The 24,858-nt window shown below is 47.9% G+C and overlaps 1 pseudogene; it reads left to right on the top strand.

The window, feature by feature from the left end:
- The first annotated feature begins 5,207 nt into the window (after window positions 1-5,207).
- LOC136465014 (probable LRR receptor-like serine/threonine-protein kinase At3g47570) lies at window positions 5,208-7,992 on the top strand (annotated as a pseudogene).
- The last annotated feature ends 16,866 nt before the right edge of the window (window positions 7,993-24,858 follow it).

Genomic DNA, 24,858 nt, shown 5'->3' with positions numbered 1-24,858 from the left:
AAAGCATTTCAAGAAACTTCATCAAGTCGTCGAAACCGTCGTACGTACTGTCCATAGTAATATTAATACATATTCTAACTATAACTATACTAACTAATCTAATATTAACATCTATACAAGACTAACTACAACAACTAATTATACTAAATACAATAACTAACTAGACTCACTAACTGTACTATATTGCCTATACTAACTAAACTAACTAACTTTACTAACTATACTAACTTTACTTATTGTACTAACTTACTATACTAACAATGTCGATTCAATCAACAAATACACTAGGGGAGTACCTCGCGGCAACGGCGCTCGTCTTCGCGGCGGCGGCGTGCGCTTGTCCTCGCGGCGGCGGCGCGCTAAACCGGGCCGGGAGGCGCGGGCGTTGGCCTCGGCGGCGGCAGCGGCGAGTGGACACGGGATAGAGAGAGGGGCGTGCGATAGTTGGGAGCGGTGTATAGCGGCAGCGCAGCAGTGAGGGCGGTGGCGGGCGCGGCGGGCAGCCGCCGTGCGTGGCCGGAGGGCGCGGCGGGCGGCGGGCGGGCGCAGTGGGCGTGGCGCGCCGGCGTGTGTGGCGAAGGCGGCGCAACGTGCGGCGTGCGGGCACCGCCGGCGCGGTAGGCGAGGCGGGCACGGCAGGCGGCGTGGGTGGGCGGTGGCGTGGAGCGGCGGGACTTGGCCGCAGGCCTATATTTGGCTCTGCCGCGCCCTGGCGAGTGGCGCGTCACTGTCGCGCCGTGATGCGTGGCATGTCACAGCCGCGCTCTGATTGGTGGCGCGGCAGAGCTGGCCATGTCACCGGTCAGCAGCCCTGGTCGCTGCCACGTAGGCAGCCTCGCCGCACCCCCATGCATGGCGCGGCAGCGTTAATTCGCCGCGCCGTGCGAATAGGCGTGGCCAAAAGTGTTAGATTTGAAAAAAATAAATAAACAGTGTTAGTTTTAAAATTAGTTTAAAAATATGTTAAAAATAAAAAAAAATGTCCTGATCTGCAGCTTGGATATTGTCAGTCGGCAAGAACCTGGCAGCCTGCTGTGACTGTTGATGATTGTGCTTCAGTCAGCAAGAACCTGCTGTGGTGGGAACTTGACAACCTGCTGTGAAGTTGGCGAGAACTTAGATAGTGTTTAGTTCCCAAAATTTTGTAAAATTTTTCAAGATTTTTCGTCACATCGAATCTTTAGACGCATACATGAAGCATTAAATATAAATAAAAAATAAAACTAATTACACAGTTTAGATGAAATTCACGAGATAAATCTTTTAAACCTAATTAGATTATGATTGGACACTAATTGTCAAATAACAACGAAAGTGCTACAGTACCCTTTCGCCAACTAAATTCGGCATAGATTGATAGATAGTGTCACTCTCACTCAACTCTCAGTCGCAGCCATGTCGCCTTCCTTCCATTTATTTTTGGGGGTTTCCTTTTCCTTTCTTCTAGTGTCGTGTTGGCCACCCGAATTGGGTGGCCTTCAAGTAAGCAATCAAGCAAAGCAGCTGCAACAGATTATCATCACTCATCACCCGCTCAATTTCACTGCATCAAGGAAAGAAAGGAAATGCAAGGCTTGCTCTGCTATGCTCTGTTGTTCCCATTTGGCGGCGGCATTGGACATCCAGCGGCTTGCTTGCTTGTCACTAGCCACTACTGGGTCTCTTGTGTCACTCCACCCCTGCTTGCATTGCAGCATCCACAGTAGCAAAGCTCCTGAAGGATCATGAGGGGTTTGCTGTTGGGGACTGTCACAACTCAGAACAGGAATGTGGTTTATCCTTCCTTTATTTCCTTGTGAGCTGTTTCTTGCAACAGAACAAGAACAATAAGCAGCAGGTCCAGTCCAGTGCTCTCCTTGTTGCACAAAACAAAGAGGAGTCGGTACCAAATCGTCGTTCATTACTGCAGCTGCATGCATCAGCTCTCCCATCCTATGATTGTGTTGTGCCTGTCAGTCTCGGAGGGAAGACAGACTGAGGCTGGCCCTGCCTGCTAAGTTGTCCACATGTATGTTCCTCCTCTCCCTTGCTCTGCTGTGCTGCGTCTGCTTGCTGTCATTTACTTAGCAGTTAAGTTGATTTCCTTTTGAGCTCTTATCTGGATTGGATCAGTGCTTGAGAATAATATAAGTACTACTGGTAGTCTAAGTACTTATTTATTAGTCATCAGCTGTTGGCAGTAGCTCAGTTCAGGTCCTGTCCTGTATGTATGTATGTATGAGTGTACGCCATGTATGTATCCACGTCGTATGGATTGTTTGATGATGTGTTTATTGATCAATTAATGGACAAAAAATAAGAATTGGAAAAATAAGGTTTGTTCCATTCAATTCATCACCCTGTTTCTTGCCATGGCGTATTGTTGTTGGTTGCTGTGTCTCTGTCTTGTTACCACTGTAGGTACCACCAGTATCGTGTACTCCTAGGCAGTTTTTTTCCTTTGTACGCAGTGTCAATCGGGGCACGTAGTAGCCTGCCCTTGCCTGTTTTAAGGAGGGAGGGAGGGAGGACACTGGTGGATGGGAATTGTCAGGTACTACGCGGTGCATTGGGGCACTGCAGCTGCAAATCCTGGTGCGTCTGTAGTAGTAATGCTGGAATTCTCTTTCTGTAGTGTTGGATATTCCAATAGTAATCATGCATCCTTCTCGTCCGTCTCCTCTGGGAGACTGGGTGTGTGCTACTGTGGTGGTGGCAAACCAGCTTTCGATAAGGAATCGCGGCTGTGGCTTTGGTTGGTGTCACCGCCTTTAATTAACTATAATGACAATCATTCATGTGTTGATTCTCTGCACTGTTGCTGTGCTAGTGTGGTGTTTGACTGGGGGATCATCTCTCTCACTAGTCACTCGCCTCCGTCCTGTCTACTTATTATTTCCCTTTTGGCCTTTTGCACCTCCTTTTTCTTAAGCAAATCTGGTTGCCTGGACTTTTGGATAAGATCTGAAAACAAAAGATAACTGAGTCGACGATGGTCAGCTCTCCCTCTCTCCATGTCGTCGTCGGCCCTGATCTACGCTGCTGATGACGCCCTGTTCTGTTGCTGAAAAGTAGTGCTCTCAAAAAAAAAAAAATGGAAGGAAGGCGACATTCCTGTGCTGGCTTACCAGTTGAAGCTTGTAGATCAAATTAGTTGAGAACCTGACATGGTGCCTTGTATATATCTATATTTGTTGAATTGTCCAATTCTATTCGGACTGGGAACCCAATTGTATTCGGACTGATGAAATTCAACTGGGATCTCATATATAACAGGACTTTGTGTCCTGATACAAGTACAATTTGAGTCCTATTTTTTATTTGTTTAATAATAGTTCTTGTATCACATTTTTAATTTTTAATTTAATTTAATTTGATTTGATTTTAATATTATATTATATTATATTATATGTGGGTGTTCTGTGCATATATCTCTACCTGTGGTACGTTGCTTTTGCTTTTCATGCCCCTTCCATACAGCAACAAAACTGATCAAAAATTTCCGAACACGCAAACCAAAGCCGAATACAAACTGGAGGCACGCCTGGACTTTCACCACGTAGCCTTCATCAAGCCGAATACAAACTGGAGGCACGCCTGGACTCAAACGTACCTGGACTTTCACCACGTAGCCTTCATCCTTTATAGAGGGTAATTGGATAGGATTAGGATTCTTACCCAGGTTACTCAGAACTTAAACGATCTATTTGGATTATGATTTGGATTCATATCTATCCAGGTTATATTAAGAAAGTCTACGTATGTTATTATATAGGAGTATATAACATGAGAGGTGTAGAGAGACGAACCAAAATAGTTTTCACATTCTCGAAGTTAGTTAGAGGAGGCCATACCAAAAAAGTGGGTATCAAAAAATAGGCTGAAATTTTACCTCTTTATTATTATTATATATATAGCTATAGAATCAATACTAGGCCAAATCCCATTTCGATTGAAAGCGATAGCCTTGTGTAATTCTCAAAAAATATTTGTTAGCTCTAATGGATGTGATCTATAAGTAACTTATGAAGCAGCTCAGTCATTAGTGTATATTGGCATTCGTCAAGCTTGGACCTTTTATATTATTTCAACTAGGTAGATAACAAAGAATGTCAAGAAGAACATGGCTTTTCTAGATGCATAGCTATGCATCTAGACATAACAAAGAATGCCAGGAAAAACATTCCAAGTAGTACCTAGCCGCCAGGAAGAATATTCGAAGTAGTACCTAGCCACTTCAAATATGGTTTGCTAAAAATTATATTTCATGGTTAATTTGACAATACTGTGTAATCTAAAAAAACAACAACAATAGTTCTGGAAGTGCGTCTCTATCCAACATCTCCATGTAAGCTGTGTGCTTTTTGTATCACTTGGAGTAAGTGATCCAATCAGTTTGCCCGAATGGTTGCAAAGTTTTGCTTCTTCTGATAATTAAAATTCTATATTTATTCTTAAAAATACTATCTCTGTCCTAAGAAAAATATGTTATATGATGAGTCTAATGATACTTATTTGGTGATATAAATATTGGTGTGTTTTTTTATTTTGGATAAGCCTAGAATAGTTTAGTTTTGGATAAAACTAGGTTTTTTTAGACAGAGGTAGCATGCATTTGTTTGTCCCAAATGTTATAAGCTTGGTACGTGTATAAAGTTAGTACATAACTATTCCCATGTTATAGTTTGTTTTAGCCCAAACTTCTCTAATTTCGGCTATGATTTTAGGGGTAAATATTAAGCCCCCCTTTTAGGACAAAGAGAAATAATAGGAATTGTGAAGGATATCAGTCCTAAAGAAAAAATTCCTTTACGTCCCTTTGATAAATGATTAAATCCTATGAATTTCCTTTGGATTTTCATAGCATGTTAAAACCATAGGAATTTCGGATCTGAAGAAAACTAGCATATAGTATTAAACCTTATGAAAACTTTCCTTTGTGTTTGTCTCTTGAAATTCATGTATTTTCTCTGTGTTGTATTGAAAGGTCGTAATATAAACTTTTCATGTAGTTTGAATTCCCATAGGATTCTAAGTTTCATTCAACTTTAATCCTGCATTTTTTTCTTTCTATTTCTATATTTAGAGAGTGCGCGAGCGGGAGCGAGAAAGGAAGAACACAAGCCCAGGAACGACTAACGTACAGTACAGGCCCAGGAAGAACACAGGCCACCAGGCAACCCGACCGAAGCAAGCAATACACGAGTACGTCATGAACGATACGGGGCATGAGCATGACCCTTGTCCTCGTCTCCGTCCTGACGATCGCCGCGGCAACTGGCAAGCGACGAGGCGGCGCTGCTAGCTTTCAAGGCGGGGCGCGCTCGCCTCGTGGAACAGCAGCAGCAGCGCCGGCGGCTTCGGCTTCTGCAGGTGGCACGGCGTGGCGTGCAGCCGCCGCAGGCCGACGCGCGTGGTGGCACTGAGCCTGCCCTCGAGCGATCTGGCCGGCACGTACGCTCTCGCCGGCCATCGGGAACCTCACCTTCCTGCGGCTGCTCAACCTGTCCTCCAACGGTCTCCATGGTGAGATCCCCGAAGCCGTCTCCGGCGTCTCAGGCCGCGGGCCCTCGACATGGGCCGCAACTCCATCTATCTCCGGCGCGCTCCCGGAAAGCTTGACGGAACTGCGCCTCGAATACAACCATCTCGGCGGGCGCATACCGGCGGATCTCGGTAACACGTTCACTCGCCTCCAGATTCTTTGCGTGTGGGAGTGGGAGTGGGAGGTTGCACTCGAAAACCAGCTTGAGGCAGACGACAGCAAGGGCTGGGAGCAAACTGCAGCCAGCTCCAACAACTCACTCTCAGTGATAAACTACTTCAGCGGGGAGCTGCCACCGTCAATTATAAACCTGTCAGCGACACTGCAGCAGCTCTATCTGCACAATAACAGGCTCTCCGGGAGCATCCCAGAGGACATGGGCAACTTGATCGGCTTGGACCTAGTCTCTCTGGCGTGCGTGATACCCGAAAGCTTTGGGAAGCTAACCAACTTGGCTACGCTTGACCTGCACAACACTAGCTTGTCAGGCCTCATACCATCTTCTGCTGTTGGGAATCTTACGAATCTGGTTTTCCTAGATGCACACAACTCAAATTTCGGAGGTCCAATTCCAGCGAGCCTTGGGAAGCTACAGAAATTGTACTATCTGGAGCTGTCACACAACCGTCTTAACGGCTCCATCCCGAGGGAAATCCTTGAGTTGCAATCGCTTTCTTTGTTACTGGACTTGTCAAACAATCTTCTCTCCGGACCCATTCCATCAGAAGTCGGTGCCTTGGCCAACCTAAACACCTTGAGTCTGTCAGGGAACCAGCTCAGTGGCAACATACCTGACAGCATAGGAGACTGCGAGGTGCTGGAATTCCTTTTGCTTGACAGCAACACGTTCGAGGGAGGCCTGCCTGAATCTTTGGCCAAGCTGAAAGGGCTCAACATATACTTAACCTTACCGTGAACAGCCTATCTGGTAGGATCCCTGATGCCCTGGGTAGCATTGGCAATCTGCAACAGTTGGGTCTAGCGCACAACCATTTCTCCGGACCAGTCCCGGAAACCCTACAGAATCTGAAACTGCTGTGGAACTTAGATGTGTCGTTCAATAATTTGCAAGGCAGGTTACCGGATGAGGGTGTTTTCAGAAACCTGACGTACGCAGCGGTTCAGGGGAATGACGGGTTGTGCGGTGGGATACCAAGCCTTCAATTGTCTCCATGCTGCAAGCATGAACCAAAAACGGTGGCCCAGGATTCTTAAAATAGCTCTGCCGATCACAGGAGCAGTAGTCATGGCATTTGTTTCGGCTGTTGTTCTTATTCTGGTACGACAAAACAAGCTGAAACAAAGACAAAACAGACAAGCTACATCAGTGGTTAATGACGAACAGTATCAGAGAGTTTCGTATTACACATTGTCAAGAGGAACTAATGTATTTTCAGAAGCTAACTTGCTTGGCAAAGGAAGATACGGTTCTGTTTATAGATGTACTTTAGAAGAGGAAGGTGCAACTGCAACCGTAGCTGTAAAAGTGTTCAACCTTCAGCAGTCAGGATCTTCAAGGAGTTTCAAGGCTGAGTGTGAGACTCTGAGAAGAGTACGCCATCGCTGTCTCCTAAAGTTTGTCACTTGTTGCTCGAGTGTTGATCCACAAGGTGAAGAGTTCAAGGCGTTAGTTTTTGAGTTGATGCCCAATGGTAGCTTAGATGATTGGATCAATCCGCAGTCGAGTAATCCCACTCCAGAAAATACCCTCAGTCTTTCACAAAGACTTTGCATAGCTGCTGATATATTCGATGCACTTGACTATCTTCACAACAACAGCCAGCCACCAATCATCCATTGCGACCTGAAGCCAAACAATATTCTTCTTGCAGAAGACATGACAGCTAAGATTGCAGATTTTGGCATATCAAGAATCCTACCTTTAAGTACAATAGTAAAAACTATGCAAAATTCACAAAGCTCAATTGGAATCAGAGGCTCCATAGGTTATATCGCACCAGGTAATTGAAAATATTGCGGTCTTTATTCCCCCCTCCTCTCACCCTCTACCATAATTTTTGGCAAAGGCGACAGTGTAACTATATATATGTTTGCAAATATTGCAGAGTACGCTGAAGGTTGTGTGGTATCTGGACTAGGTGATATTTACAGCCTAGGAATATTGTTGCTTGAAATGTTCACGGGAAGGAGCCCTACTGATGACATGTTCAAGGATTCCCTGGACCTGCACAGGTTTGCTGCAGCTCTGTTCCTGACAGAGCCCTGGAGATAGCTGATCAAACAATCTGGCTGCATGAAGAAGCAGATGATAATGAAGACCTGATCCATGAAAGGACAACAAGAAGTATGGTTCGGCAGTGTTTGGTGTCTATCCTTAGGCTTGGCATATCCTGCTCAAAGCAACAGCACAGAGAGGCAGAGAGCGCGTGTTGTTAGCAGATGCTGTGACAGAGATGCATTCAATCAGGGATGGGTATCTCAGATCTCGCTCCATGATTGAGAAATGAGCACTCAAATGAAAGGTAGCTTTGCACTCAAATGTGTCTAACCAGCCTGTGATGTGAGTCTCATATATATAAAACAATCCATATTACGCTAAAGACTACCTTTGGGTTCAGACTCTGACAATCTATGTGGTAGCTTTGCAATGTTGTTCTTTAGAAACCTAACAACGTTGCCCATGCTGATTGAAAGAGACATGCACTCAATAACAAATGACAATAACTGTTGATTTTTTGAAGTATGATATTTGTAGAGTTTTTTGGAGGTGTGCTTAAGTTTTCACAACTGCTATTCACACATCTGATGGAGTACAACTATCTCTAGTTTTCAGTTCTATTTTTTTCTTAGTTATATATAGTGCTAATTGGAATATGAAACTTTGACAACTGCTATTCAAACATATGGTTATTCAGATTTTTTTTTTACAAATCAGCATATTTTTTATGAATGGTGTAGTTAGAGGTAGGTGAGACTTAAGACGACGGCAGAAAAATATATAAAGATGAGACCATGCTTGAAGGTATACATATTTCAGCATGCAAGTATTGGAGCCTTACCTATAGTAAAGCCCAGGTGGCTAGACGAGTCATTCATACTTCACCAAATAGTTATTTTTCTAATTCTCAGAACAACCAAAAATTTAAGATACAAATAATTAAAAAATGAATCTAGCTTGCAAGGATGCATATTAGTTTTTCTTTGCCTAAATGGTAACTTATTATGAGCAGCATAAAACTTAATAAATAGGTATCACCCATGCTCCAATAAGCAATGTACTCTATTGTAATTTATTTATGTTGTGAGCTCATTGGTTACTCCTAAAGGGGAAGTATTGGTGACATCATTAGATCACTAAAATGGATATGTAATCAGCTTAACTTTCTCTCCCCAATCGAACAAAGTTGGGACATAATTGAGGAGAGGTGCATTTGCGCCTGAGAAATAGAGGGTTAAAACAAGATGACGAGCACACCATTTCTGGATTGAGGAACGAAACACCATGAGAAGCGCTGCGTGGAGAGATGCTGTGCATCTGCTTTGATAGAAGAACCTCGATGTCCAGCCGCATGGCTGATAGTTACCATCCCAACAATTGCACTGAAATCATTGAACTCATGTCAATCTTTGTACAACCGATAGAGATGGGGACTATACAGAATCAGGAACCAAATACTGAAAGGAAAAAAAAGATGCATACCTTGTGCCCATTTCACCAAACACATTGAGGGCATCATCCATGAAAGCATCGACACCACCGTTGAGGTCGATGTGTCACACCCTTGGCCTCATCTGCATAAGCATCCTCATGATCAAACTGCCTCATGGTCAGTTGTACCACTGCTGCACCATTAGCTTTAACTTGTTGGGCTATCATATGCTGTTCTGCAGAATAGTTGTCCATTGCCTGCCCCCTGATGTCCATTTGGGTTTTCATTTGTTGCTGAACCTCACCGATATCATTCACTCTGGAAAAGAGCAGATCAAACTGATCCATGACTTGCTCCATAAATTGCTTCTCCTTGTCAGCACTCTTGGACATGGTGTCCAATAGAATTTGAGTCTGCTTCGACGGTTTGAGTGGAGCCGTGATGATGAATGGACAAGATCCGAACAAAGAAGTGAATCAAACAACCGGTTTGGGTGGCCCCTCCCCGAGTGTTGCTTGTCACCGACACTGCGCGCCTGGGAGTGATGCGTAACCGAGGAATTTACACGAGAACACTGCCTCGCAACCCAAGTTCACGGACACTCCCCCGCCAACGCCACCGCACCCAATCAAGTGAAACAACTACGGAATTTTATGCAAGGACAAGTGCCTCACAACCCTCGTTGTTCACCTAATCGTGCTAACTGATGAATAACAAAGCAGAATTGAGGTTGCTCACTTTGGTTCACACCGCCGAACCCATGATTGTCGAAGTAGTCCCCCAGTCGTTTGTCGAGCCGTAGATGGAGTAGATCGGTGTAGTCAGATGATGGATGAAGGTTTGGTGGAGGCAGAAGTGGTGGATCTCATGGTATACGACGCCGAAGCCGTCGCTGACCCAGCTCACCCCAAAGGAGGGACCTATGGGACCTCGCGTCGAACACCTCAAGGGTGTGGACAGAGATCTACCTGCCCACCAGAATTACGAGCTGTAGATTGAAGTAACGAGATCGAGAGAGTACCTGAGGAAGGTGGAGTGCTACGATGGTGGTGGTTGGGCGTCGGACCACTGGATTCGCCGCCGTGGAGTTGTCGGAGTGCCGGGTAGCAAGCGGTGATGAAGAGCGGTCACGCTCGTCACCCACGCTGAGGATAGGTCGAATTTGATACCACTTGTCACACCCTTGGCCGCTGGCTAGTCACCGTTGACGTGAGCACGAGAAGGAGTACGGATCGAGGACGCCGGCAGGGAAAGCCCTCTGCCTTGGCGACTCGGTTTTTACTGAATAAGGAGTTGTTGCCGGATGCAGCATAGAGTTGGGCACTTATGTGCCATTACAGACGCTGACCTCATGGGCCCACACAACAGCAGTTTGCTTACATAGAAAACGTAAAGGATAACTATGCCATCACATGACGTTAACGTCTTCCATCCGCCGGCCTTCTTCTTCACGGTGTGTCTTCAGGCACGACACGATGGTGTGCGGCAACGCGGAGCACATGGGAGCAAAAACGGACACGGAGGCTGGAAATGCCGTTGCTATCGGATTTTAGGCCTTTGGCGGCCCCACATGACGCAGGCGGGATGCACGAGGAGCCTGCTCGCCAACACCAGGAGCAGGGGCGTCCATGGCACGGCACAACGCCCGCGGGAGGAGGCAGTGGCTGCTTCCTTACGGGACATGGTCGGAGCTCGGGGACGAGGCCAACAGTGGTGTGCCTAGAGTCGGAGAGGCGGTGGTCGTCGAGATGGCGCAACTGGAAGTCTAATGGGAAGGGGTGGTGGGGGTACGCTTCCATCTCCATGTCGCTGGATAACTGCAGTCCGCCGTCTGCAGTGTTCATTAAGCTCCACTGGCGCCGGGTAGGCGTAGGGAAGCCTTGGTGGCGGGCAGGGGTTGAGGCGAAGGGGCCGAGTCATTTGGTGAGGGGTTAGCGAGGATTTCCGAGCGTCTTTTTTTCCCGGCTAGCTGCAGGGGAAGGCGGCAGGTGCAGAGAGGAGAGACGGGCGCGGCAGCGGCACCTGGCGGCGCATGAAAGCGGGGGCAGCAAGCCAGCAGTCCGAGGCGGGTTTTTTTTTAAATAATTAGTTGCAATCTAGATGAATAATAATTACAAAATTAGCACTCTATGGGCATGGGCGTGGCTAGCGCCCGGACGCTTGAGCAGCCCATCTCTGTCCGCCTCGCTTCGACGTTGTGCCCACTACTCCTCGTGTCCGGGCTGTCCGCCTTGCACGCGCAATATGCCCCAGTCGCTGCACCCCGCTCCTCCCCCTGACCCCCTCCTCTCTCTCCACATGGACAGGACCCAGGAGTCAGCCCCTAGCTCACTGCGGCCCCGTCCGCCGACCCCTGGCTCGTCGCGCCTCATCCTCTGGGCCGTGCGCCCATCACTCACCGTGCCCTCCGTGAAACACTTGCAACATGAACACTAGATACAATATACGTCTGACACAACTGAAATATTTGAAACATACTATTGCAACATATGTGGGAAACATATGCAACATTCAGATAAAACACATACAACATGTGTGTGAAACACAGTAATGTCCAAATAAAACACTTGAAACATATGTGTGAAATATATGCAACATCCAGATAAAACGCATACAACATGTGTGTGAAACACAGTAACGTCCAAATAAAACACTTAAAACATGTGTGTGAAATATATGCAACATCTAGATAAAACACTTGCTACGTCTGAAACAGATGAAACATTTTGAACAAAAGCTTGCAACATAACTCTGAAAACACTTACAAAATATGCAACATGTGCAACATCCAGATTTACTTTTGCAACATCCATATGTAACAATTGCAAAATACCTTTGAAACATATGAAACACTTGAAACGTATATTTACAACATAAAAGAGAGGAAGGCCAGGTCTAGTTGATTCCGGTCGTCGGGGTGAGAGCACCACCAGTACCAACACCAGTGGCGGCGCGCGAGCCCCCCCACCAGTAGCACCGCCCTTGGCTCGAGCGAGCGGGCAACGCGCGCTACGGGAGGGAGCGGGCGTCGCACGCTACGGGAGGGATCGGACGGCACGGCGCACAGCAGAAGTGAGAGGCGAGGGCGGGTGGGGCGCGCGACGGGCGAGAGAGAGAGAGAGGAGCGATGAGCGAGCGGTGCAGGTGGGGCGTGCGACGGGCGAGAGCGAGCGAGCACGTGCAAGGTGGGGTGCGCCGCGAGAGAGGGCAGCAGCTAGCAGAGCGAGACACACGGCGTCTGAATGGGACGGACAACCGTAGCCAAGCATTATCATATGAGCGTTAAGCTTGGCCACGTCATTTCTGACCCTTTTTCACCTGGGTCCACGCTCTCTGTGACAGCCTATACGCAGTTGACGCGTGTCTCCCGTAGTCCGTTGGCCATTCCGTAGTTTGTTCTGTCAATGGGCCTGCTCGCTTGTTTGTTCCGTTCTGCAGCCCACTCGCTTGTTTGTTCCGTGTTTTCTCTAGGATAACACGTGTCAAATGCGTATAGGCTCTCACACGGGAGCGAAGTGGTGCGGCACCATTGCATGGAAAATTTTTCCATACTTAATTAGTTCACGATAAATAAGATGGTGATGGATTAACCCATTCAGTTCTACAAACCAAACAAAAAGATGAATGAGTAGACGATCAACTTATCCATTACTCAAATCAAACACACAAAAAATGATTCATGCGCTCAAGCCATCAATGGACTATTCGAGTATCAGTGATGGCGCGCGAGTTCAGAGCTTGCTCCTCGTCCCCGACAATCCCTGATGCTTGGAGCTGGAGCGGAAGATGCTACCGGAGCCTGAACTTCTGCACCTTCCCATAATGGCCCCGTTCGGCTTACTCTATATTCGGCTTGTTTTTTCAGCCGAAACAGTGTTTTTCTCTTACAATAATTCAGTCAGAACGGTGTTTTTCAGCCAGTTTCAGCCAAGATTTAGACCAACGAACGGGGTCAGTAATAGATAAAATGGTTAAAAAAAATCACACTCTGAAGCTCATTTCCAAGAAACGTGGGTTAGGCCCATACACCAAAAACAAAATCCACACTTCACATACAAATCAATATAGGCCAAATCCCATTTCGATTAAAAGTGATAGCCAATTCGTTAGCTCGAATGGATGCGATCTATAAGTAACTTATTGAGATATACCCGCCAAATAGCCAAATAGGACGACTACCCAGTGGAACCAAAATCAAACATGTTGACAACAAAGGGCTCTAATACTGTTTCAACTATGTAAATTACAAAGAATGCCGGGAAGAACATTCCAAGTAGTACCTAGCCGCTTCAAATAGGGGTCGCTAAAAATATATATTTTATAACTAATTTAATAATATTTATTCGGTGTCATAGATGTTAGTAGTTTTTTATTTAAATTTGATTAAACTTAAATTTGTTACGCTCCTCGGTAAACTAGAATTATATGTTTTTTAGGCTAAGGGGGCAGACGAGGGAATGAAATAGACAAAGAGTCAACACCAATGATTAGGAGGTTCAAAATAGACTTTTTGAGGACGTTTGGGGTGGATTGTACTTTTTGTACAAGAGTTAGGAGGGTGTTTTTTTAGAGACTAATCCTATAATAAAGAGTGGATTGTATTTTTTGTACAAGAGTGGATAGTGCTTTTGTAGCGTATCTCGCAATTTCCAAATGGGGGCGCCGTGCAATCGTGCACACCACTCATTTCTTGTCAGTTCTGACAAAAAAAGGCCACCTGCACTGGGCCACTCTAGTCCCTAATCTCGCTGCACATGCGCCCTGATTTTATATCTCTTGGAGTAAGATGTTAATGTTATCGAATCTGTGTAGGATGTGTGCTTTTGTATCTCTTGGAGCAAAGTGATCCAATCAGTTTTGCTTCTTCTGATAAATAAAGTTCTGTTTTCTGGTTACTAATGAATGACAGATTGAGCGCAAGGAATATTCTCAGAAGGGAAAACATGCATCTTGACTCTTATAATTGCGTTCTCTGTCAGTTGAGTTTGGAGGAGACAGTAACACGTTTATTCCTGGAATGCACCTTTGCGAAAAACTGTTGTAACCCATTCAATATTGTGTTTGGTGCTAGTTCAACCTTCCCTGAAGCTCTTCCTCAAATCAGATCTCAAATTAATAGTCACTTCTTCATAATTTAGGCTATCCTCCTCTGCTAGGCTATTTGGACGGCAAGGAATGATTTCATCTCCAAGAATATGCCACCGTCCATCAATGCTGTTAAAGAAGTTTTCCTCAAGGAGCTCAAGTTGTTGACAGTTTGGGCTCAACTTGAGCTCCATAAATCAAACTAAGATGCTGCTTCGTTTGATTTATGGACCCAAAATATGTTGTAATTTTATATGTTTCTTTGATTTTCTTTCTGTCTTTCTTTGTCTCATGAACCTTTCTTTTAGCTCTTTGAACTTGTATTTGTTTTAATTTCTACTCCCTCCGTTTCAAATTATAAGTCGCATTGACTTTTTTTAGTTCATCCATTTTTACTATGTATCTAGACATATTATTTAGATGCATAATAAAATGGATATGCCAAAAAAGTTAAAACGACTTATAATTTGGAATGGGAGGAGTAACAAAATATCATGTAGGGGTGCAAACCCCTCCGGTTTTATCAATAAATAAATAAATACAGCTCAATATTTATTCTTGAAAATACTACTGTCTAAAAAAAATCTGCTGTAGGATGAGTCTAATGATATTTATTTGGTGATATAAATATTGGTGCTTTTTAAACTTGATTGAGCTTAAAATAGTTTGATTGTTGATAAAACTAGAATTTTAATTTTTTGAGACAGTGGCAACATTCATTTGTTTGACCCAAATGTTATAAGTTTGTACGTGTATGAAGTTAGTACATGTTGAAACTAGCGGTTTCAGACAATGAGGGGAAGACTGAGGCCTTCGCCCGTCGGGCGTCGCCCTTGGGCGGAGGCTCAGGATAGGCACGACAGGAGGGCGTGTAGTGAGTTGGCACGGAAAGCTAGGGTTTCATTCATTCATTCACCAACCATCCGCACGGTTACAAGTGTTCCCTATTTATAGGGCTCAACTACTTCCTGAAGGAATTTATTACAATGCCCCTCAACTGCTACGGTACATTCCTGGAATATTCCGCCTCAGGTCTCTTGTTTGCGGGGCATTCCCGCCACTCCGTCTCCAAGTAACGGGCTTCCATAAGCGGCCGGCCCACCGTGCCTCGGTCTCCGGCCCAAAGGCCCAGATTCCCGATGCTGGCCTCCGTCTTCGGGGGCGCGCCGTCGCCTTGGCGGGTCTCCACCGGTCCGGTCGGAGACATCGTCCGTATGTCTCCGCCCGGCCACGCGGAGGCCGTGGTCCCCGACGCTAGCCTACATCATCGGGGGTGCGCCGTCACCTTGGCGGGTCTCCACCGGTTCGGTCGGAGACATCGTTCGTATGTCTCCGCCCGGCCGCGCGGGGGTCGTGCTGGCGCGCTCGTGCGGACCACGGGCGCCTGCACTTGAGTACCTGCACACACTCAGGCAAGATTGTTTGTTTAATTAGTTCAGAGGTAAGGTGGCCTCTGCCCTCATCGCCGGAAGTGAGCCGAAGCGGGGCGGCGTCCGCCTGACTATAGGTCGGAGGTCTCAGCGCCCGGCCTAGGCGGAATTCGCGACAAGCCCGCCGAGCCTCATGTAGTGCCCTACGAGCATAGCCAGGAAAGTTCCTTTAATCAGCGCCAGGTCTTCGCCCTAAGACGGTCAAAGACGCCATGGCGACACCTTGCTGTCGGAGGCCTTCGTCACTCGCCGAAGCCGTGTTACAACAGTTTCCCCCTTTTGAGACCATGGTTCGCCGGAGCGTGCCGTGAGCTCAAAACGCCTTGGCCAAAGGTGTTGGCGGGGGCGGAGGCCATATTCATCGGTGTCTTCGAGCGAGGCCCCGCTACTTCCCCCCTGGCCTGCTCTGGCGTGGTCGTTGGTGTCGTTGAGAGTAGCCGTTGGGCAACAAATCTAGCCGTTGCCCTACGGCGCGGCTGTTTCTGCCGTGTCAGTTTCCGTTGCACACCCTGCGACTTTTTCGGAGGTGACCGTTGCGCGGCGGGCGAATTTTCCAGAGGTGACCGTTGTGCGGCGGGCGAATCTTCCAGATGTGACCATTGTGTGGCGGGAGTCGGACCGCCTGCTCGCTGCCTATATAAGGGTGCTGTTGGTGGCGGGGTCCCCCCCCCCGCATCGCTCATTCGCTTTCATTGCGTTCGAGAAATCGCTCTCTACTCTCTTTGCTTTCGCCTTTCTCTGCCCCCGCGCGTTCTGTCTTTCTGCTTGCTTTTCGCGCTTAGGTTGCTATCGCGGTGGCTTTCCTTTCTGCCTCCGCCCAAACTCATCGGCCCACCTTTTCTGGACCCTACCGCCACCTTCTCGGCATTAGGGCCGTCGGCTGGGGTGCGCGCTTTGAGGAGTGCATGCTTGCCTCTGCCTCCGCGTTGGAGTTTGAAAAACTAGTGGAGGAGGATTTGGGGAGTGTCTCTACGTCTATCGGAGACCTGATTGCCGCGGACTCTAGAGATATGGCGATAAAGTCTTGGGACTTCAGCCCCTCCTCTATTACTAAGGAGGCAATTGCAGAGATGTTGAAGGAGTCATGTTTTCCTTCTTCCAGGGTAAAAATCCCTCCGCTGGGTCAGACTGTTCCAGAGCCGGAGGAGGGATACGCGGTGGTCTTTCGGGACTTCTTCACCTGCGGCCTTCGCCTTCCTTACATCCCCTTCCTCTGCCGGGTGTTGGAGACCTTCAATGTCTAGCTCCATCATCTGACCCCTACTACCTTCCTCACGCTTAGCAAATTTTGCTGGGCGTGCGTTTCTTACGGTACCGAGCCAGATGTGGATACCTTCTACGCATACTATGAGCTGCAGAAGCAACCGAAGAAGAAAAATGAGGTGCGAGAGGGCAAGGAGGTGGAGGTGATCTACTAGTACGGTAGTTGCACCTTTATGTCTAAGAGGAACCAGGGCGCAGACCGCCTGGAGATCTCTTTCTGCCAGAAGGGCAAGTGGGACCGCGGCTGGCTTGAGCAATGGTTCTACGTGAAGACCTATGGGGTCCGTAGCATCACCGAGGATGGCATGGAGTTCTCAGAGTATCCATTGACTTCGAGGATGGAGGAGATGGCGCCGCTCATGCGTGTGGATCCACCGAAGGAGGTGTCTCCGACAAGGGAGTCTTGTGATTAGGCTTTTGTGGCAGCGTGCCGCTACTCCGGTGGCCGCGGACTGGTGGAGGAGATTATGGCCTCCAACTACTGGCCCCTAGGCAAAAACAACCCAGCCTTTCGGCTGGAACAGGTGAAGGTTCCCGTCTTTGGGCCGGAGGCCGGGATTCCGTTTCCTCGTTTTGGTCAGTCTCTAGGGGAGGGGGTGACGGAGGATAGTTTCATCTCCGAGGTTGAGGAAGCCGCCATAAGGTTGGTTGGCAAGATTTCCGAGCGTGAGTACATGTCTTGGATGGCCGTGGCAGGCACCATGCCGTGGCTCAATTGAGTTTTTGAGGAGGTCGGGATCGTCTACCGGGAGCGTGAGGTTCCCGCTGAGGTTTTGGCCTCAATTGAGAAAAAGAAGAAGAAGGCCTTCGCGAAGAACGTTATGGCGGAGGCCGAGTCTAAGAAGAGGAAGGGTGCCGTTGTTGCTCAGGCGCCTACGAAAAAGAAGAAGAGCAGTGCTCCATTGATTGTGCTGGCCATGTCTTCTGCCGGTAGTGCGAGCGTGGCCTTCGCTGGCAGTGAAGACATTGAGAGCTCCTCCGTCCCATCAGCGGACGCGCGAGTTGTGAGTGGAGGGGATCACGGCTCTCTTGTAGCTCTGGTGTGCCCGACGAGCGGAGCTGTGAGCGGTGCCGGGCGTCCAGAAACTGGCGCTGCCCCGGTGCGCTCCTCGCATGGTGCTACGAGCGTCGGTGAACAGCCGGAAGATAGCACCATCGAGCCTATGCCCGACATTCTTGGCGGGCTATGCTCAAGCTCTGAAGAGGACACGGAGGCCATCTCACGGCATGCTCCTTCATCCCCTGCCATTGTCGCGCCTTCGCCCATGCCTATGGCCGACGTCGAGCGGCTGGAGGCCGCGTTTGCTGAGGAGGCCCCGGTGGCTCGGCCTTCTTCGAGTCCTCCGCCCGCTAGGCCACTGGCTGAGGAAGTCCGGCCCTTTGGGCCTCCGCCACATGATATGGCAGAGACTTCTGCTCAGAGGGCATGGCAAGCCGCCCAACCTAGGCTTTTTATGAGTAAGTCTGTTTGGTGCACATCTTTGTGTTTATTGTCTTCGCCCGGTTCATTCCTTTGCGTATTGCGCTAAGTGCTAATACTATGTATCTATTGCTTTGCAGGTGATGTCATGGCTGGACTCCTCACCTCGGAGGAGCGAGCAGCCACTGCGGGCGCTAGGTTCAGTCCAGGGCAGCCGGGGCTATCGGTGCCGGGTCCGAGTAAGTATAAAATGTTTTTATTTTGATCATCATCTGGCCCGTTTCTGATTTGCCCTCTGACCTGAGCTGTTGTTGTTGTTGTTTTTTATGTAGGCTCCTTTGACACTTCTATCTTAGGTTGGGAGGAGTGTTATCTTGCCGTTCTTGGAGACGTTGGAGGTGGTCTTTGGTTGTTGGTGCGTTTAACGTGAGATTTGTTTTTCTCACCTTATCGTTTCATGTTTGTTTGCTCTTCTTTGAATAGATCGCTTCAAACAGCGTCTGAGGGACATGGATTTCTTCCAGCTTCTCCGTGTTCACCTAGAACACCAGAGCCTGGTGCATCTCCGGCGGTTTTGCCCCTTTCCTTCTTTTATTTTTTGGTGTATGCTCGCTTCTAGACTTGTTCTTGATTCCGTTGCTGATCGCTTTGGTTTTTTCCCTCTGGTCGTAGGGGTATCACACGAGTGTTGTTATGGAAGAGCACTGTACCCATGAGGTCTCCAACTGAGACGCCACGATCGAAGCGCTCAAGGCGGAAATCAAGCGCCTGGAAGGTGAAAAAGGGGGTCTGTCGGACTCTCTTACAGCTCTCCGCCTGTCTCTGACGGAGAAGGAGCGAGAAAAGGATGGCTTGAGGGCCGATCTCGCCAAGGCCCGAGAAGTGGAGGTTTTGTCCGTCGAGCAGGCCCGTAGGGCGAACGAGCTGACCGAGGGTCTCCGGCGAGAGCAAGCCTCCGAGAAGGAATCCACAGCAGCGGTGAGGGAGCAGTTGTCTTTGACGACAAGGCATTTGGACTCGGTCAAAGGAGTCCTTGCTGCAACCGTTGGTTACTACCGGGCCACCATCGCCGAGCTCGGAGGCGAAACCTCCGCTCCTCCGGAGGAAGACAGCGTGTACGCCCTCGCCTCCTAGCTAAAGCGTCACCTTGCGAAGCTCCCCGATCTGATCAACGGTTGCACGGACTACGGGGCGCTAGCGGGAGTGGCGAATTATGCCAAACTTTTGGCACGCGGCGGGTGTACGCATACCGAAAGTATTCCGGAGGGGGCACTACCTGGTCCGGAGGAGCTCGGTGAGACCTCTCTTGGTTTGCGAAAAACCTTGAGAAATTTCATTGGGCACTTTTGGGCTCCATTTGGGAGATCTGCTGCCCGGAAACTGGCGGAGGACAAGAGGGCGAAGGTATTTATAGTCTTTGAAGCCGCCCCTTTTTCTTTTTGTTTTTGGCGATGCTGCGAAGGCTTTCATTGCTTTTGCCCCTGACACTCTAGCCTATGCTGTAGGATGCGCAGACGAGTCTTGCGGGCAGGCCTCCATCAGTTCCGCGCTCGGCGACTGCGGTCGATGCCTCCGCCACTAGTGGCGCTCTAGGGGGATCTACGATCGGTGGTGGTGGTGGTGGTCGGAGGCCACAGGCGCTGTGCCCGCCCACAGTTGATGCGGGCTCCGCTCCAGGGACTTCCGCTGCGGCCGATGCGCCAGAGGTCTAGGCTCTTTGTAGCACTTAGTTGTTTTAGCGTGTATTTTGCAATCCAGTTGGACTTTTGTGAATAAAGTTTATTTTGTTCTGAATGGTTTTGTGGAAAATTTTAACCTTGTGTAGGTTCCGAATCGGGAGCCTGCGCAAGATGTTGCGCCTTTGACTCTCTACAACGACGGTATTTACGTGAGCGGAGAGCTTTGGGAGTATTGGCGTTCGGCCTTTCCCCGCAGCGTTGCGCACGACGTGTTCGAGTCATTTGGGTTTGACATAGACGATGAGCGCGCTGGGTTTACTCGCGCGCTCGCTTGGCGCGGACCTCCACCACAATAGTTAGGATTTTATTTCAAGTTGGTGTCCTGTAAGAATGTTTCCCGACGCTTTATGGAATATAAGACAGGTTCACTTTCTTGATTGTTTGTGCGGTGGCTTGAGCCCGTCGTGGTAGGTTACATATCTCGTCTAGTCCTGAGCTCGCACACCATTGTCCTTTGCTTGTGCGAACACGCGCGATACAGAGGTGGTGGCCAGGACCTTCGCCCCATTTTTTCTCATTCTCTGTGCTCGCTTGATGGCCGGGGTAGAAGTCTCCGTAGTTTTTCGACCGGCGGAGGCGTACTTGAAGTCTGCCTGGCGAGGCTTGCCGAATCATTGTTTGATCCGACTGGAGGTTTGGCGCAGCTTGTGCAGACGACGGAGACTCTAGATATTTCTTTAGGTGGGTGTTTTAGCTGTCTGGAGGTATGGGTCTCTGACGCTGCACACCTGTGGGACATGGTTGACCTTTGGAGATGGCAGGTTAGGTCTCCGGCACTAGGGGGATGTTACGAGATTTCGTGCGATATCCCCCTGCTTCTATAGGCCTCTGCTGTTCATCACCGTGCCGTAGGTCCTATCTCTTTTCCCACTGCCTCCGACTGTCTACTGTTGCCTCCGATTTTACGAGTTTTCGTACAATATCTACGGCCGAGTTGGATGTCTAAGGAGACCCCTGCCTCCATGGCTGTCGCTATGGCTTTTGCCTGTGCTATGCCTTGCTCCCCCTTGTGCCCTTGCGCCCTATGCTGACTGAGTTTTTAAGGGCACGGGGGGAATCCGTTTTTATAGCGGGGTGGTGGCTTTCGGGTGTTAACATTTTTGTACGTTGTTGGTTGGATCGTATCTTGGCTTTAATAGCCTGTATCTTTCTTGAATCATTCGTTCCCCTTGAGATCTTTTGAAGTAAAGAGGCCTGGCGCTGCAGTGGTGGCAGTGTTTTGTCAGGCACTTTATGTTTTTCCTATTTTCGATGTCGGAGACCTTTGGTAGCTTTCTAGCTGGAGACCTTCTTCCTAGTCTAGCGCCACAAATTTTTTGCCCCTGATGCTAGGGGTGTTTTTCGTTAAGGTCGGAGGCGTGTTTTGCCGAGGTTGTTTTTTCCTTGGCTCCTGAATTTGTTCTTCGAGGGTCGGATGCCTTTTTGGCTCTCCCCTTTTTTTTGACCTTGCTGCCTAACTTTGTTCAGGTCTTTGTCAAGGGTCGGAGGCCTGTTTGGCCAAAATTTTTTTGCCTTGATGTCTGACTTTGGACAGGTCTTTGTCAAGGTCGAAGGCCTATTTTGGCTGTTTTTTGCTGCCTTTATGCCTGACTTTGGATAGGTCTTTGTCAATTATCGGAGGCCTTTTTGGCCAAAAATTTTTGCCTTGATGCCTGACTTTGGTCAGGTCTTTGTCAAGGGTCGGAGGCCTTTTTAGCCAAAAGAAAATTTTGCCTTGATGCCTGACTTTGGTCAGGTCTTTGTCAAGGTCGAAGGCCTGTTTGGCCATAGAGGTCGTTTCAAATTACCCTTGCCTATGGCTAGCGCTTTGAAAGGACCTATAGTTTTTGTTTACCGAATATTGCAGCACCAGAGCTAGCCGCTTTCGGTTTTGGGTTTTTTTGGGCGTTCTTTTAGGGAATTACCTCTTTATACTTGTAGAGGATTTTTACATTGAGCCTGCCTCATTAAAAACCTCACCTCCGCTTGGAGTTCCCCTGTGAGGAAAAGAGTGCAGGCTCTTTTACATTTTGTTTTGATTGAAGTAAAAATACTAAGGTAAATGCATGGAGGGGCCTCCGCTTATATTTTGCGGAGGTTGCCCTTTGGTACATTGCCTAGATGTAGTATCTATGAAGGCTGTCAATATTTCATGTTTGGGTTGTCGTGACACCTTCGCTGTCGGTCAAGTGGAAAGAACCAGGTCGGCCAACTGTCGTTGCTGTGTATGGGCCTTCCCATTTCGGTTGCAACTTGCCGACAAGTTGTGCGTTGGGTTTTCTTCTGAGTACGAGGTCTCTGTGTTTTATGTCTTTCCTTACCACCTGGGAGTCTCTCCAGTTTTTAGTTTGGGACTGATATTTTGCAATGTTTTCGACTGCTTCTAGTCTTATTGCTTCTATTGTTTCTTTTGCATATTCTTCATCTTGCAACATCAGCTGACTCGTTGTGCGGAGGCTTTCGTGCTTTATTTCTTCTGGCATCATGGCCACTTCTCCATAAAGCAGTTTGAATGGTGTGAATCCTGTTGTTCTTGAGACGGATGTATTGTGTGACCAAATAACTCTAGGTAATTCATCTATCCATTTTCCTTTACGTAGGCCCAGCAATGTTTTTGATATTGCTAAAAACACTATTCTGTTTGCTCTTTCCACAGTGCCATTGGACTCTGGGTGGTATACCGAGGCGAAGGCTAGTTTTGTCCCTATGCTTTTGTAGAATTCTTTGAAGTTCTCTGAATCGAATTGTTTTTCATTGTTTACTGTCAAAATCCTCGGTACACCGAATCTACAAATGATGTTCTGCCAGAAGAATTTTTTGATAGTTTTTGAGGTTATCTTCGCCAACGGCTTTGCCTCTATCCATCTTGTGAAATATTCCACTGCTACTACTGCAAATCTGTTTCCTCCTTGGGACGGCGGCAATGGGTCGACCAGGTCCATACCCCATCTTTGCAGCGGCCATGTCGAAGGTATAAGCTGGGTCTCCGACGATGGTTTTGACTGTCCTGGGAAGAATGTTTGGCATGCTTTGCATGTTCTGACTGTCTACTCTGTGTCTTGTATGTGTGCTAGCCAATAAAAGCCTTGCCTTATTGCCTTTGCTGATAAAGCTCTAGGGCCAATGTGCGACCCGCAAATTCCTGAGTGTATTTCTTGAAGCAACTCTATGCCTTCGCTCTGTGATATGCATTTGAGGAGAGGCTGGACTACTCCTTTCTTGTACAGTACACCATCTATGATTGTGTAATTTCTTGCCCTAGCCTGTATTCTTGCTGCTTTTGCTTCATCTTCTTCGGTGGTTTTGCCTTCTAGGAATTCTGTTATCGCCTTTCTCCAATCTTCATTTTGTAGGTGTAGTATGGGCTTTAGTGCCTTAGATGTCTCCGTAGTTGCCGAAGACTTCAAGATCTGGTAAAAAGTGTTTGGTGGCAGTGGCAGGTTGTTTGCCGTAGCCTTTGCCAATTCATCTGCCTCTGCATTTTCTAATCTTAGGATGTGCTTCAGGGTGAAACCCTCGAATCTCTGCTCCAAATTTTTGACAACGGATAGGTATTTGATGAGTTCTGGCTCTCTTACTGTGTATTCTTTCTCTACTTGGCCAGTGACCACTTGAGAATCTATTTTGACTGTCAATGTTTTTGCTCCTAGGGCCTTTGCTTTGCTCAGCGCTAAGATCAGGCCTTCATATTCTGCTATGTTGTTTGTTGATTTGAACTCTAGCCTTGCTACGTATTTCAGTCTGATGCCAGAGGGTGCCGTTAGGACGACGGAGGCTCCTGCTCCGGCTTGGCCCCAGGCTCCATCCGTGAATGCTATCTAGCCTTGAGTTGTTGGTTGTACCTTGGGCTCTGTCGGAGGTGTCTAATCTGCTACAAAATCAGCTAATGCTTCTGATTTAATTACTGTTCTGGAGACATATGAGATACCAAACTGTGATAGCTCTGTAGCCCATTTGCCTATTCTGCAGAAGGCTTCTTTGTTTCTGAGCAAGTCTTGTAGTGGCAGCGATGTTGGAACTGAGATTTCATGGGCTTGGAAATAATGCTTTAGTTTTATTGATACCATCAGCACTGTGTAGGCAACTTTCTCTACCTCTGTGTAGTTTAGCTTGGCTCCGGACAGTGCTTCTGAGATGAAATAAACTAGTTTTTGAGTTTTGCCTGATCTTTTTCCAGCTCGTGGACTAAGACTGTGCTGACAGTATGGTTGGAGGCCGCCACATACAGTAATAGGTGGCTATCCGATTCTGGGACGGAGACCATCAGTGAGTTTGCCAGATACTCTTTCAAGTTATGAAATGCCTCCGACTGCTTGGACCCCCATTCGAAGTTGCCTCCACCCCTCAGGGCTTGGAAGAAGGGTAGGCTGCGTTCTACTGATTTTGAGATGAATCTGTTGAGCGCTGCTATTCTTCCCATCAGCTTTTGCACTTCTTTCTTGTTTTTGGGCTCTGCCATTGTCATTATTGCTCTGGTTTTGTTCGGGTTTGCTTTGATGCCTTCGCTGCTTATGATATAACCGAGCATCTTCCCTTTTGTGACTCCAAATATACATTTCTCTAGGTTGAGGCGGAGGCCAGCTGCCCTGAGGTTGGCGAAGGTCTCCTGTAAGTCAGAGACATGATCATTCTTGTTCTTGCTCATGACCACTATGTCGTCAATGTAGGCTATGATGTTTCTATCTAGTTGTGAGCCCAAAACTTCCTTTGTCATTCTAGAAAAGGTTGCTTCTGCATTTTTGAGGCCCTCTGGCATTCTGGTGTAGCAATATGTCCCGAATGGAGTGGTGAAACTTGTCTTGTCTTC

This window comes from Miscanthus floridulus, chromosome 7 (genome assembly GCF_019320115.1).
Source record: "Miscanthus floridulus cultivar M001 chromosome 7, ASM1932011v1, whole genome shotgun sequence".
Taxonomy (NCBI): domain Eukaryota; kingdom Viridiplantae; phylum Streptophyta; class Magnoliopsida; order Poales; family Poaceae; genus Miscanthus; species Miscanthus floridulus.
Note: the sequence above shows the minus strand (reverse complement) of the source record. Positions and strands in the feature narration are given on the sequence as shown.